The sequence below is a fragment of the Cupressus sempervirens genome, chromosome 5, assembly GCF_028749045.1.
Source record: "Cupressus sempervirens isolate cs-2001-9-10 chromosome 5, ASM2874904v1, whole genome shotgun sequence".
Classification (NCBI taxonomy): domain Eukaryota; kingdom Viridiplantae; phylum Streptophyta; class Pinopsida; order Cupressales; family Cupressaceae; genus Cupressus; species Cupressus sempervirens.
The window spans coordinates 321,864,808-321,880,531 of record NC_143122.1 but is presented as its reverse complement, the minus strand read 5'-3'; positions in this window follow the sequence as shown (position 1 = coordinate 321,880,531).

Sequence of the window (15,724 nt, the reverse complement as noted above, 5' to 3'; positions counted from 1 at the left end):
CAAGGCGTGAATAGGCAAGATGTGCAACGAGCAAGGCGTGAACTAGATGAGGTGAGATGTGCAGAGGCGAGAACGAGCGAGGCCAAAAATGTGGTCGAGCGCCAAATATTAGTCCATCGCGGATCCGACAAAACATTTTTTTTGCAATAATTGTAATGCTCGATTTTGTTAAAATGGAATTAAAATGGGAATGTGGACAATTCCACCTATTTTGGTGGAAGACCAAATCCTTGTTTTTGGGGGCAAATAAGGATACCGGATCCCATTTTTTTCTAATTCTCATTCCCATTCAGTGGACCCAAACAACGGATATGAGAATCTTGAGAATTCCGTATTCTAATTCCAGCTCTAATCCACGAGCTAAACGGGCCCTGAAGGAACATGCTTGACCACGGGCATTATTCAAACAGGAGCTACATCATCACCTCCAAGAATCATGCTTTGCTCTAACAATAAATAAATTAGGACGCATTGCGTCTAGTTCAAATTAGAGTATTCTAAAAATATTAGACATTGTTAAAATAAATGTTAAATTAAATATTTTCACTTTGGTGGGAAAGAAACAAGCATATCTTTCGTCATGTTTCTTCACATATGAGCAAGGTGAAAGATCAGATTGAGAAATCTATATCCGAAAGCATTAATTCTTCAATTGCTTCTGTTAGTTTTAATCACTATTTATCAGCTTGGGATAGTAGTATCATTCAGAATTGGAAAGCTATTCGCATTCCTATGGGTACTCATTCAAATCCAAAATTATCCAGCAAAGTTGATAGATCAAATGTCAAGTGGACTCCTCCGTTATCTGGTTTTGTTAAGATTAACTTTGATGGTGCATCACGTGGAAACCCAGACAAATCAAGAATTGGAGCTTGCATTAGAGATGAGTGTGGAAGGGTTTTAGCAATTAAATCTCAACCTTTACCTCCAAGGACAAATAATATGGCAGAGGCACGCGCTTTGCTAGCTGGCTTAATACTAGCAAGAAGAAATGGTTTTCATTCAGTTCATATTGAGGGTGACTCAATGATTATAATTAAAGCATATCTCTCAAAAAATTCTTTCAATTGGAAAATTACTTATATCCTAGAACAGATTTGGGGGTTATTGGATTCGTTTCGAGAGTATCAGATATCTCATATATATAGGGAAGGTAATTCTGTGGCCGACTATTTAGCAAATATGGGATGTGATGATCAACATGTAGAGTTTGTTGCCTCTGCTTCACATCCCAATCTTAATTCTCATCCAATTATTCTATCTGCCTTTCCTGTTCTAGCAGAACTTTTTATCCAAGACTCAAATTAATGTCTCCAATTGCAGCCCTTTGTAGTTTGTGTTGTCGTAGGGGAAATCTTTTGTGGGTTGCTTTTCTTCTGCTTATTTCTTTTGTATTTCAACGAGGAAATGGGGTTTTCTTTGTAGTTCTTTCCCCATGGAGTTATCGAACTAGCTATTTTTATATATAGTTTGTGGTCCCGTCCACATTTGCCAATTTTTTTTTATTTTAAAATGTTGAATTAAATAAATAATAAAAAAAGTTAATATAATATTAATTATAAAGTATCATAGGAGAAATTTAAAGAAAGAAATACTTTTTATTCTCAATTCATTAGTAATCTTCATACTTTTAAATTAAATAAATCAAAAGAACCGAATGTTTAGAATGTTTAGTATTAGCCTACAAATGTACAACAATAGGAGTTCGTAGATAATAGAAAAAAAACATATAAGAACAAATGTTTAGAATGTTTAGTATTAGCCTACAAATGTACAACAATAAGAGTTTGTAGATAATAGAGAAAAAACATATAATAGAACATCAATTTGTTTCCCTGCATAATTTTGAGAATATTTTACTACGCCAACATAAAATAAAAATAACTCAAAAGTAATATATGAATTGCCATTTTAGAGGCACATTACCTTAGTGATACTTGTTTAACTTAAAAGATTGACATAATGTTTGACTATTTATATAGTTATAAGCAATAACAAAAAAAAATTATTAACAAAAAAAAGTTTTGAAAATTTCAAGTGAAAATAAAATAAAAATATTTATACATTAATATCTTATACATTATTAAAAGAAATTTAAGCAAAAGTTTAATGTTAAATTATAAATTATTTCTATAATTTTATAATTTTATCTCAGACTTACTTTCAAATATAATTAAAAATATTAGACTCATTGACAGATAATTAGGAATATTCATATTAGTGTATTAAAATTCACAAATATCTATAAAAGAGCTTAAGAATTATGCTTATGCGTTAATTGCATGGTATATTTGGTTCAGTAATTCTTCATTATGTCCTCTAATGAACATTTTGAGAAATATGTAATGGAATTAGTTGGTTGTTACAGTCAACAAGAATGTTATCATAGTCACACTTCAACTTGCAATTCAATATTAACCCAAAATAATAGAACATGTAATATTGAACAACGATAAAAATTCTCTTCTTCATATTAATTTTAGGACTCCAACCACTGCCACTATTTGACAATTGGTTTTTTAGTATTGACATCTGTTGGAATTTTCATGCAAATGCAACTGTGTGTTTTGGGTGTGGTTTTTTCTTTGACGAGGTTGTGAAGATAGTGTTTATACTCTTCTTAATGGTCTAAAAAATGATAGGGCAATTTTTATGCATCTTCAAACCTTGTACAATTTCCTTGTTTCAGCGAATAAATTTAGATGCCTCAAAATATCCAAGTTGGATGCATAGCGAAAGTAAGCCTCAAAATATCTAAGTTGTTGATTCGAACCGCAGATGTGGATGTGTGAATTGGGTGCACGGATGTGCAATTTTTTGGAAGGATTTAGGATGTATTTAGATGTGTTTATGTATATGCAAAGAAATGCAAGAAATATACAAAATTAAATCATTCAATAGTATGATACTTCACCATTGACCAAGATGTCTGATAAATATTAAATAAGTCATTTCATATGCATTTATGTTCACGATTCTAATGCAAAAGAAAATCATTACAATTAAAAAATCAATATTTAGTTCATGATTCAATGTTAAATCAAGAAATGATAAATATACGATATAAAGCGCATGTTATAAAGTGCTCTTAAGAAGTTTTTCTTGAAAAAATGTCAAAATTGATGTTTGGGTGCACAGATTCTTATGGAGGCTTCTAGATGCCCTATGCATGCTCACAAGAAGAGAGCATCTAGGTGCCCTGGATGCGCTTCCTATGAGCACATCCAGAGAGCATCCAAGTGCCCTCCATTCACTTCTTGTGAGCATCCACAGGGCATCTAGATCCGAATTAGCTTTTGGATGAATATGCTTTAGCCTTGTTGCCTAGTTATAAAATTGTTTCAATTTCTGAGCCATAGTTATTTTTGAAATTTTCCTCATTTTAAGCTTTAAATTGGTCTTTTCATGTTTGAGTTTTTGAAAGATCTTGTCCTTCACTATCTCCGGCTCATTCCCAGCTTTGCCCAGCACTTGAAATTTTCAAAATCAGACTTCCGAGCCACAAGTTATCATAGGTTAATGGAGAGACCCAAATTACGCATTTTCAAGTTTATCATTAACCATTAACCTCTCAAACAAGTTAATGATAACTCTCAAATCACACATTTTGGAGTAGGTTAATTAACCTCTCCAAAAACATGTATTTCTTAACCTCTCAAAAAGGTTAATGATAAGCTTCAAATTACGTATTTTGGAGTAGGTTAATTAACCTCTCCAAAAACACATATTCATTAACCTCATTGTTCAAAAGTTTAAAATTCCATATGTGATTCAAATGGAGTAACGTTTTTGCGAAGAAAGAGAATCAGGTTTGAAAAGATCACTTCGGCTCAGAATTCCATTGACAAAATTTATTTGCCACCTAGCTTGCACATTTGGAGATCAGCAACATAGGAGTGAAAACAACAAGGATTTTCGTGAACTCTTTGAAGTAATGAAGCTTTCTGGAGCTGAGCTCCATCATATATCCTTTGTTTTTTTTTTTTTTTTTTCATATAGTCATGTAGGCCTACTTGATGATGGTACTTCAATCACATTGCCAAGTCTAATATAACCCCCAAGATAGATCACTATGCAGGCACAACTAGTCTTATTAGCCTTTTTGGCCATCTCGAGCAATCTCTAAATTTTTATCATTAAATTGCCAATAAAACCTAATACATTTGTATGGACATGCTTACTTGGTGCTTGTAAAGAGGCAAAGGCATTGTTTACAAAGTGCAGCAACCTTTTGGTTAATTGTTCACATTGAGGGTGATACAGTTAAACTCTAAACAAACTGAAGGGAATAGCATAAGAAGGGAGTTCAAGAGCCTGTCAAATCTGACACAGGAACTTGGTTGAAATGTTGGAGACATGAAAGATCGCAGGTTCATTCTATATGGGTACATCTCCAATAGGGAATTTAAATGATGTATTGCATGAGATGAAACCCCCTCCAGTTATAGGACGAGATATTTGTCACAAAATTGCCATACACACAGCGCACATTTTATCATCCCTTCACAATGATTGCAAGATAGTGATTGTACAAATTGATATAAAGCGCCTATAGATGCCATATCTTTTGGACTGAATGTGACTTGTTTGACAGAATGCACAATTGAATTATGGTTGAATTGTTTAACCAAATAACAGGCTTCAACTGGCGGCTTTGTAAATTAATCTGGCAATTAGAAAGGTCCCAACAACATTGCACAATTGAATAAATTTGAGCCCACCTCCGAAGATTTAGAGAATTCCGCAATCTAATCTTGAAGATAATGTGAAGGAGGACGAGAAGAGCATTTCAACAACACAATTTATGTCCAAAACGGAGTTCATTTGACCATAAATTTATTAAAATTATGGTTTGGAGGCTGAATAGAATGAATAGCTAAAGATGAGATATCTAGCTCTCGAGCAATGTAAATGATGTTCAAAAGGGAGTTTGTTTGCAGAGTTAAGTATGTAGTGCAAAAGAGGAGATGCAGAGCTTCCGAACAACATAAATTTTGTTCACAATAGAGGTGTTTGATCTAGAGCTAATGTGGTATAAAAACATTGATGAAGAATTGTTTGGCATGCTTCAGATTGCGATGGTTTATGTCTCTCTTTCTCCAAACCTACGTCCAAAGATGAGCTATTTTGTGAAAATGATCGAAGACATCTGGAGAGAACAATCCCCAATGTACAAGTTCTTTGATTTGCTATCACAGTCACCCTCAATTTCCAAGGACATAGGAACAAAGTTAGTCACTAGCCTTGAAGAGGTTCATTCAGTTTCATATCTTCCACTTAGTTGTTCTGGAAAATGAGCAGAGCTCTTCTTTCTTTAATAGATTTGGAAAAGTTGCAAATTATAGTTGGCTCCAACATAGCTTCCACGTGCAAAACTAGTTATCTAATACACAACCAACATCTCCAATGTAGGCATTCTTAGTAATTCTAGCTAAAGTTTTGTTTTTGGAAGCTTTCCTTGTATAGGTTATTTTTGTGGAGGTTAATTAACCTCATCCAAATCACGTCTTTGGGGGGTAGTTACTAACCACAGAAGGGTAGTTATTAACCTCTGTGTCTATATAAGGGCTCTTTTGGGCTTTGTAAAGGGACCTTTTGGCTTTGGAAAAAGGGAGCACTAAGCTGAAATTTTGATTAGGAGATGATATTTGGAAAGTATGTACAAATTTTGTCTTTGTAATCAGAAATTCCTCTTGAGTTCTTGGTGCAAGAAAATAAAGGAACGTGCAATTTGAGTTCTCTTCTTCTAAATCTAAATTGTTAGAAATGTTGATTCTCTTTGTAGTGAGCATTCTCATGGTATGGTGTAGATGTTTATGAATTTGTGGATCAACATTGTCCTAGTAATAGTTTTCAAGTGTAGATCTTGATTGTTTTTATTAGCGGTTTTAATTTAGTAGTTCGGGAAAGCCTTGGAGTCGTGTGGTGCATTTGTCATCATGAGTTTTAGATTCTTTATTCGAAAAGCTTCAAAATCATATCATACGAGGGAGTTGCCCCTCCAAACGTAGATGAAGGCCACATAACAAGGGCCTATCCAACTGTTGTGAACGATTTGCCACACACTCCATTGGGAAAATTCTATTGTGACAAATTTGTTTACCAACAAGTCTCTAGGCTTGGAAGCTGGGAGTCCGTAACAGAGAAAAATATATAATCACAAACTGAATAATGATCATAAACTAACCAAGGATAGCTTAGGTAAGCAAGATATCAAAATCAACTATTAGCAAATGGAAGCTCAACTAGACTTTGGTTGAATTGGATGCTCAATCAAATACTAGAATTAAAAATGAATTTTGATGCTAGCTTTCTCAGCAACATATAAAAGCATTATCTGCAAAGAAGCACGAAAGTGAATAGAAAAAGAGAATATTTTTCACTTGCATGTGTTCTACCACATCCTGCATCCATTATACGTGTTACAAAACTAATAACAATTGAAAAATGAAACTATCACAATGAACATCAGCTTGGGGGTTGCCATTTTCTTTTGTTGTGTATCCTTCACATAATATTTGACTCCTAATTAGTAATAAAGGATCAATATCCCCACATCATTCCCAACACTTCAAAGAAAAGAAAAGAAGGCATGTCCAACACATCTCCTTTTCCCTAAAATGATGGGGTGCAAGAATCACATCTTAGATCCCCGTGACACTCCATGAAACATTGTTTTGGTTTCAGTAACTTATTCAGTTTTTGGGCTAGAGGGAGAAGAGAAATGCATAATACATTAGAAACCTTGAAATATTTTTCAGAAATCCTAGAAGATCCTCAAAAATATAAATAGCAAAGAAAGTAGTGATTTCATGAAAAAAAATAGCAAGTCAGTAATATTCCATTTTAATGAATTAATTTGGATCTGTAGCATGAACCTATAACACTTAGAATTGTGTCATAAATACAAAACGATTTTAAAGATTTAGAGATTTCCAACTCATGCTGTCCTATGCACCAGGGGAACATAAGAAAGCAATTAATAAAAAATCTCCATTCTAATTTATATAACTATACAATCATTGCACAAGAGCATTGTAAATGAAGATAACAATAATTCAGCAGTTTTAAGAACATATATGGAAGGAACTATCAAAATCTTCCAGTAAAGTCTATTGTGTCCTTCCCACAAAGAATCAACTACATGTTGAAAATCAAAACATGGCACAGATCAAATTTATTGGCTTCCCTTTCAACAGACTGCCATACTATGCTAAGGAGTAGAATGAAGAGAGAAAAAATGACTAAACAATTTATCCATTTGTTTTACTACCACTCAATATCATACCATGCACATAAGAATGAACAACACTTGAATAAATTAGAAAATAAAATAAGAAGAAGATGAGGGATAAATTGAAGCATAACTTGAAGGGAGGCAAATTTCTTACCTCAATATTTGTTAAAAAATAGAGGTAACAAAATACTCATAGCTTCAAAGCTTCACACACCTGATGTGCAACCTCACTTAGGAGAGGCTTCTAAGAAGACATGAGATTGTATAAGTATGTGAATGTTCTAGATTGTGGAATTAAAAATCCCAATGGCTAATGCACATTTAATGTAGATAGTTCTCTTCTAAAAACTACATTAAATGTTAACATTGATCACAGATCAATCATAGCAAATATCTTGGGTTTTGGTACAAATTTATAAAAAAAACTGACTTTTTCAGATTTGGCAAGATTTGGCAATAATACCTGTGCTTTTTTTGACTCTTTTAGATTTGACAATAATAGTTGTCACTGTGTTGTACGTGAGCACAATAAAATTCAATAGAAATGTTTCCTTGTTTGATCAACTACAAGCTTTTAAAAAACCTTGAACACTGACTGTTCACTGTACGAACAACAAATGTAATAAAGAAAAATTATAGTTAAATAGAAAGATGTAAAAATTCAGAGATTTCATTGGCTAGATAAACTATAGAATAAACATCTCATGGATGCTATAGTATCCTACCTATCGACAGGAACTAATAATTATCATTAAGAATCATGCTTTACTTCAACTTTTATGTTTTCACGAGGTCAAATTCCTTTTTGGGCATGGACAATTGGGTCGAAGCTCTCTTTCAGGTTAGCCTAATTGATAGCTTCATATTTTTAATTGTAAAATTTAAAACTTATTGTTCAATTTTTTCTTTGAGGTGGGGATACAAGAAATTCATTTTTTAAGGATGGTAAAAAAATCCCCTCCTGGCTTTGAGGTTGGGAGGAAAATTCACCATTAATCTCAATCCCAAAATGTTGAAGAAATCAAATCATGGTGAGATAAAAGTTGTGATGTTTAAGTTCACTATAATATTAGGGATTATTTTTTATAGGTTTGAGAAGTTTATCTAGTTGAATGATGAAGTGATCACTTTGTATAAACAAAAAGGAAATTCAATTAAAAAAAAATCAACATATTGTTATAAAATAAGAGTTTCATAAATTATTAAGATGTTAGGTTGGAAAAGTGATTCCTAATTTGTTTTACCACTTAAGTGATGTGTATATTTATTAGTTTCTCCCTTTGGCAGGAAACTAATGGAATCATTAGATTCCATATTAGTTAAATAAATCTAAAAAATTGAAGATATACTAATATTTGCAAAAGTTATATTAATTTGAATGTTCTTTTGAAATTGAAAAATATAAAATTTTGAAAATTGTATTGGCCCATGATAAAAAAAAGTAATGAAAAAATTCAATTTACTCCAACAAAAATACAAATATTTTCTAACAAGTCTATTAATGAATGCATTAATTACAACTTTATCTTTTCTATGTTTGTGACAAGTGGATTAACCTTTTAAAAAAACATGCAAGAGCCTACAACACAATGGTAACTTGTGAGCCTCTCATGTGGGAGGTCTTGGGTTTGAATTCCCTTAACACATAAAAATAATTAATTACAACAAATAACAATAATTAATCTAAGCTTTGGTTGTTTACCGATAGTAAAAAATAAAATTAAAAACCAATCATTTTTATCTTCCACCTCACAAATGAATGTCTAATCAATATTAATTATCCCTATCTATTTTCCTTACCAAGTTTAAATATAGAATTAAAGTTTTTATATTTATTATTTTAAATATATTTATGATTAGTTATATTTTAACCAAATATAGAGTTAAATCTTTTATATTTCTTATTTTAAATGCATTTATTATTTAAGATAGTTTATGAAGAAGAAGTCATATGAATTTATAAAGTTAAATGTATTTTAAGTTGTATAATTTAGATATTTTAATCAAATATAGAGTTAAATTTTTTATATTTCTTATTTTAAATATATTTATTATTAGTTTTACATTGATGTTTATTTTTGTAATTTGTAAAATGTTATTTCTTTAAGTTTACACTATATTTTACTAACTATTTTACCAGGTTAAAATATAGAGTTAAATGTTTTTTATTTCTTATTTTATATATATTTCTTATTATTTTTATATTGATGTTTATTTTTGACAATCATAAAATGTTATTTTTTTAAAGTTTACACTATGCTTTACTAGCTACTATTTTACAATTTTTCTTAATTATTTTTAATACCATTAATACTACCCCTCAAACTTACTACATATTTTGGTACTTTGATTTAAGTAATCAACAATTTTTATTTTTTATTTAAGTACCTAAAAAAGTTTATCGTCAACAAATTTTTTTCTAAAAATTGTAACTAATTTAACTTCCCCTTTATGCAATACTACTTTAGTCAACCATAAAAACATGAAGATAGGAACTTTGGTGCATGCGCCCCTTGTTAAATTTGTGTTTTAGATCAAGAGGTGGGATCAATAAATAAATAAAATAGAGAATTGGATAGATTGTTGAGACATTCATTTGGAAAAGTAGTTTTTCTATTGACATGACTTTAATGATGTGTATATTTGATAAACATGTGTTTCAAGTGGAAAAATGGGATTAATGAACAAGTTGCATTATATTCTAAATTTAAATAGAAATTTATTATTACATTTGGCTAGAAGATTGAACTTTTAAAGGTGTGACTATAGTCAAACAAGAATTGAAAGAAGAAAATTAAGAGCGTGAAAATGTATCAAGTAAACCATAATATGGAATTAGGAAGATATTACTTTTAAGGAAAGTTATGACCTAAGTGAAAAAATTCACTCAAAAAAATGACTTATCTAGAGGGGTATAAAGGACCCAAGCAATGGAAGACAAAAATTCATATCATGTTAAAAATAAATGTATAACTAATGATCAAGGTCTCTAAAAATGGTGATATATAAATGATGAAAAGTTATAAGGCCTCTCTTAGTGGATATACAATAATGATAGCCTAAATAGTACATTGGGTTGTACAATGTATTTGAAGATAGGTTAAAAGGAAACTAAAGTGAAGAATATTTAATCCATGGGGTAAATGTAACTAAATGAGATAAATAACAATTAAATTACAAGATAAGTGTAGGGCAATATAGCAAAAAACTAAGAAGCATTGATCAATAAATTAAATAGAATATAATGAGAACTTGTGACATCTAAATGGAGAAAAGTTAGAAGGGTTCTCTTAGTGGGTATACAATATAAATAGGACATTGGGTTGTAAAATGTATTTGAAGATAAACTAAAAGGAAACAAAAGTGAAGAAGGTCTAATCCATGGAATAAATGTAAGAAATGAGTCAAATAACAACTACTCTATAGGATTTTAATAAAGGAAAATATATTATTAAAGTAAGTAGCATGCTTCAATAAATTAAAGAGAATATAATGAGAAATTGAACTTGTATAAATGAGAAGTGTAAGGCTATATACACTTATTTGAGGTTGATGTGTAGGTGTATAAGGTTTCCCTCAAATAAAAAAATTGTTGTGGGGTGGTTAGAGGTAACTTCTGGAGTGTTGGAAGTCTTATTGGAAAACAATATAATTGTATTCACTCATATTGTTAGAGTAATAAGATATTTCCTTATTAATTAAATCATTTTGATTTAATTATTAAGTCACTTATTATCTCTAGTTTACTTAAGCTAAACTTTAGGCATATAATAATTAATTATTATCATGCAACTTAGGTTTTTACCCTGTTAGGGTTTTGATCTCCTTTTATAAGGATTGATCTCTTTATAATTTATTCATTCACTTTTGATAATAGCACCCTCTCTTTTTGCTCATCAAGAATGTCTCATCTATGGATCTGGGAATTCTAGCCTCCATAGCCTTTTCTTCTCTCTTTCTATGATAGGTTTTTACATACAAGTGATTATTGGGAGCTATGGGGTTGATCTTTCATCAACTTCAACATGGTGTCAAAGCTCCAAATCTTTATGCTCCTATTTTGTTCTTGAGAGATTTGGCATCAATTTTCAGATCTATGGCTTTTTAGAGGCTTTTTGTATTGAATTTGGGGGTCACTAATTTTTGGTGCACTGTGGCCCCAAATGAACATCACCATTGAGCTTAGAGCGCCCAAAAATGTATATTTTCATATAAAATTTGTCGAATTTGAACACTGTTAGAATCTAAGGAAAAAAAAAATTGCTCCCATATTTGGCATGTTTCCCGAGTTAGTGATTTTCTTCTTTTTTTTTGCACATTTCTTGAGGTAGTGGTTTTCATATTTTTGGCACACAAATTGAGATTTTTGTTTCAAAATTTGATATTTTGGCATGTTTCCAGAGGTGCATGATTTTCTACAGTTTGGCACGCAAATTGAGATTTACTGAAGGATGTAAATAGGTTAACTAAGATCCATTTGTCACTTTGCAAACTCGAATTCTTGAACTATACAAAATTTATGGAAATAATGTAGTTTATTAGTTGCACATCATTATACTTGCAAATTAATATTTCCCACCTAGAGGTGTAGAGGCAAAAGTGAGGAAAGGTGATCAGTGACAATTAATACAGGATAAGAAACCAACCGAAAAATCATTATGGCTTAGGGAATACACAAGATTAAATCAGTCAACATCAAGGAATCTAAGGAACCATATTATAGGATTACTTTACTAAGGGGAAACATTAAAAACCATACTAGAGCATTATCTTCACTACCTACAGACATACTACTCATTGAGGATGTGAGTGTGTATTTAAAGGTAAAAATTATGTTGTTGGGAATTAACAAGATAAATGAAGTATTCTATACATTCCTTGAAAATGGAAAATTAAAGAAGAAACATAGACACCTATTGAACACCACATTACATCATGCAATATACATTCCTCACTTCTTTTAGGATGATTGGGTAAGACTTGTATTGAACAGATTACACAGTGAGTATATGTAGTCAGTTCGACCCTACAAGATCACCAAGGAAGTCATCCAAAGGGTAACTAGATTCAATGACTTTGGAACAAAGCTAACAATATGGACAGTTCTACGCGATGAAGTTGTAAGAGTCACCAAAGCTAGGAAGGAAGGACAATCAATTGACATAGATGGCATTCTAGACCCTGTAATGAGATTTTCTACAATGGTGCTAGCCTACCAAATCTATTACTCTAGCAAGGAAAATAATGTGCCCAATGGAGCAGCATATAATGCACACCACAATCATGCCCCACTTGACCTAAGTGGATGGTTTCATGATCAATTGATGATTAATTGTACAAAGACCAAAGAAAACTACAATCTACATCCATTCAATTATGGATCCATTTTGGTATGTGTATTCTTCTATTTTAAAACAAAATATCTTGGACAGACATCAGTCAATTGGTTGAAGGATATGCTCATCACTCAACAAATTTGTAAAATGTATATGCTACTAGTAGATGATAAAGATGATTTATTCAAGTCACATTTTAATAGATTTCAAAAGATTACGTAGAGAAGGGAAAATATAACCTTTACCCTAGTGGAAGAGTACAAGAATGATTTGTGTTTTTTAGCATGTACAAACTTCTACATGATACAGCTTGTAGAGCCTAGGACATGTTGGCTTATGACATTTCAATATGAATTGATAGAGCAAGAAGCAAGGCCCTCTATTAAGAAACTGTTGTCTATGCATGTAGACAAGAAGTTGCTAATGTGAGGCACATGTATGATGAGAAGGAGTGCATTCATAAGACAGAAGGACATAGATCAAGCAAAGAAGGATGCAAGAAAATCAAGTAAGAAGAAATGTGAAAATAAATCTCAAATCGGTACTAACAAGAAGAAGACAAAGATCACTAGTAAGGAGACACCAAGCCCATAAAGACATGAAGATGTAGAAATGATTATTGATTCAGGACGAGAGTCCTCCTCACCTAAACCCGAAATGATCACAGATGAGATAAAAAGGAAGAAGAGAAGGGAAGGAGAAGTAAAGAAGAAGGAACCCTCTCTAGTCCATAAGAGATCAAACCAGTCTACTTGAGAATCATCATCAAGGACAACCATACTTTTGAAGAGAGGTAAGAATGCACCCCCTCCACTCTTAATTGAAGACATTGTAAATGCTATAGTGCATAATGAAAATTACAACACAATAAAATATAGATATCCACTCATGAGTGAGAAAGATTAGAAGAGTCTTATTAGTGTTGTTCTACTTAGTATGAGGACTTATAGCAGGACACCAACAATGGTAAAGGATGAATTGCCAAAAGAGATACTGCCTATCAATTGGAAAAGTGATGCAAGAGCATCTTGCATCAGAAAATAAAGTGGGAAATAATTTTTTTTTGGTTTGTTTTTCAAAAAAAAAAAAAGAGAGAGAAAAAAATTATTAAAATAAATATAAATAAATAAATGAATTTGTGGATGAGAGAGAAAGTGACAAAAATTAGAAGAAAAATAAATTAAAATGGAGAAAAGAGGGAAAGTGCATTTAATAGGTGGCATTATTAAATGTAACTTGTGGCTAGAGGGTTTATTTAATGTAACTTGCTAAGACAACTTATGGCTTGAGGATTTATTTAATGTAACTTGCTAGTGGCCGACTTGTGGCTTGGTTTGGTATAAGTAGAGGGCTTTGTCTTGTCATTATTCATTCATTCATTGGGAGGAGGATGAGTGAGTGTGGAGAGTAGCTGAAGAGCGAGTTTTTCCTAAGTCTATGGACAGAGCACTGAATGTGAGGCAATTTACAACATGATTGTTATTATCATCTAGCTTGGAGCAGAGCATGGAAGATGGAGTAGTTGAGAGAATGAATTTTTCTAGGGTGTGTGGACAGAGCACCGAATGTGAGGTAATTTACACTTGGATCTTGGATCAAATTTGAGAAGAGCTGGTAGCTATAGCTTGGAAAATAAGGAGATTGCTTGGTGGGCTTGTGAGCACGAGTTGAGATTTCCTTGGAGGCTTCTACCAGAGTGTGGATCTAGACTAGCTAGGGTTTGGATGGGATCTTGAGGGATCCTGAAGAATTACTATTGTAATTGCTTATGTATTTGGTCGTAACTCGGAAGGGCCTATAGTCGAGCATGTTGGATGTAAATCTTATGATTATATTATGAGAATTGGCATTATTTTGGATCTAACTATCTGTGTTATTTTTTTTCCACTGTGTGGTTATTTGCTAGGGGCTAGGACATCTCCTTTTGGGATTCTCCTACCTTATACTACGTCAAGTGGTATTAAAGCAAAGGTTGTTCCTGAGCATGTAGATAGATCATTAAAGTTGAGGCAGTTTGCACCAAGGCCTTGGGAAGACATGCAGATGGATCTATGGTTACAAAGATGAAATATTCATCTTGTTAGGGAAGATTGATCTATTGGTGATTTTTTGTAGAGGGTTTGTGAAGATCTTGGAAGATGGCTCTGAGAGGATTGGACGCTGGGATAATTGTGAATCTCTGTGACATAGTGGAGAGGAGGATTAATGAGACAATAGCTTGGTTGGATGTTGTTGTGGATGCTTCTTTTCTAAAAGAGTTAAGGAACCAAAGAAGAAAGTTCTATGCTATTGGAGTTGGAGTCTATCGATCTAGAAGGGAGATGTCTGGCTAGTCAGAAGACTTGTTTGAGAGAGAAAATGACATAGCAAGGTCAAGGTGGAAGAGGTTGGTTTTGTTGATAAGTTTGTGGAGTTTGATATAGAATTTGTAGAGCAATTGGAGGTTGTTGCTGAGGATATTCCTAACCTTGCTGATGATGGGATGGAGATTTGTTTTCATGATTAGTTGGTTGAGTTTGACATGGAGATTCCAGAGCACTCGCTCACAGATGATTTGATTGCTAGTGATGGTGACTTGTATGTTGCAAAGCATCTTGTTATGAGAAATGAGACCGATGGTGTTGTGAGTTTGGAATGTGTCAATGAAGATCTACATATTGCTGCTGATATGGAGTTTTTTGTTGTTGGTGTGGATTCACTAGTTGCTGATGTGGATGAAGGTTTGTTGATGAAGCATTATGTCTAGTTTGTTCCTAGGAGTGAGCATGTTAATTGGGTTGTTGAAATTCAAGAGATTCTGATGGTTGACAAAGTGATGTAGATGTGGATGATTTGCAAGTTGGTTTTCTTATCTTTGTTGGAGTGGAAGCCTTTGGTGAAGTTGAAGATGGTTGTAGCTATTTCTGTTGGCGTCAAAGTGTGAGACACACTTTTCTATCTACCTGGGGAGTCTGATGCGAGATCATATTGCATAAGAAAATAAAGTGGGAAATATATATATATTTTTTTTTTCAATAAAAAAGAGAAAAAATTATAAAAATAAATAAAAATAAATAAAAATAAATAAATAAATTTGTGGATGAGAGAGAAAGTGATGAAAATTAGAAGAAAAATAAATAAAAATGGAGAAAAGAGGGAAAGTGCATTTAAT